General features: G+C 44.4%; 1 non-coding gene across 1 annotated transcript; it reads left to right on the top strand.

Annotated features, from left to right (window-relative positions):
* Positions 1 to 495: 495 nt before the first annotated feature.
* Positions 496 to 570, top strand: Trnal-caa (transfer RNA leucine (anticodon CAA)). The gene has a single exon. It is a non-coding gene; the product is annotated as a tRNA-Leu (tRNA).
* The last annotated feature ends 740 nt before the right edge of the window (positions 571 to 1,310 follow it).

Raw genomic sequence — 1,310 nt, 5'->3', positions numbered from 1 at the left:
AAAATGAAAAGTCGGTGAATGAGCATTGGAAAGCATAATGAGATTTTCACTCTGCAGCGGAGTGTGCGCTGATATGAAACTTCCTGGCAGATTAAAGCTGCGTGCCGGGCCGAGACTCGAACTCGGGAACTTTGCCTTTCGCGGGCAAGTGCTCTACCAACTGAACTACCCAAGCACGTCTCACACCCCGTCCTCACAGCTTTACTTCTGCCAGTACCTCGTCTTCTACTTTCCAAACGAACCTTGCAGAACTAGCACTCCTGGAAGAAAGGATATTGCGGAGACATGGCTTAACCACAGCCTGGGGAATGTTTCCAGAATGAGATTTTCACTCTGCAGCGGATATGCAACTTCCTGGCAGATTAAAACTGTATGCCGGGCCGAGACTCGAACTCGGGACTTTTGCCTTTCGCGGGCAAGTGCTCTACCAAAGTTTGGAAGGTAGGAGACGAGGTACTGGCAGAAGTAAAGCTGTGAGGACGGGGTGTGAGTCGTGGTCGGGTGGCTCAGTTGGTAGAGCACTTGCCCACAAAAGGGAAAGGTCCCGAGTTCGAGTCTCGGCCCGGCACACAGTTTTAATCTGCCAGGAAGTTTCATTGGAAAGCATCGTTAGCTGTAGTCACGCAACAACATGCGTTTCTTAAATAGCAAAACAATAACAATAAGCAGTTGAAAACGTCTCAGTGAGCAAGCCAGGTTGTAGGCAGCAATGTCGCATGTTGACGGTCATACAGCAACGTATCCGGCTGCATGAGTAAAAGATGGAGCAAAAGCTCGTTATTTGAAATAGTACAATACGTGTTATCGTCAGAACAGTACATGCAAAGGTTCCAAAAACTGTCAGGTGTGTAAGCCAACACGCGAAATTACTGCCTACATACTGGCTTGCTCACGGTGACATTTTCAACTACTTACTGTTATTGTTTTGGTACTTACGAATGCATGTTGTTGCATGACTACAGCTAACAAAGCTTTCCAGAGCTTATTCACCGCCTTTTGATTATTTGAACGATCTGAAGATGGTTACAGACAACAACCGAAACTAGCTATCGAGCTTTAATTGTTTGCAGTGTAGGCACTATAAGCTTTTACTTTTAAAAATATTTAATTTAATTTTTACTTAGCTTACGGCCGAATTCACTAATGTCAGTTAAAGTTAAGCACGTCTTACAATGTTACTGTCTCTGTGAATATTTCTGCTTGTTACGAAGCAATAAAAATACATTGTTAAGAAGCTTTTGACGATAGTGGTTTTTTGGACTCTGCTGGTAGTTGCAACTAGCATATTGCGATGAGATACGGCTGAGAAC

This window comes from Schistocerca nitens, chromosome 9 (assembly GCF_023898315.1).
Source record: "Schistocerca nitens isolate TAMUIC-IGC-003100 chromosome 9, iqSchNite1.1, whole genome shotgun sequence".
NCBI classification, from domain to species: domain Eukaryota; kingdom Metazoa; phylum Arthropoda; class Insecta; order Orthoptera; family Acrididae; genus Schistocerca; species Schistocerca nitens.
The sequence above is the reverse complement of the archived record's forward strand: the minus strand, read 5'-3'. Positions and strand labels throughout refer to the sequence as shown.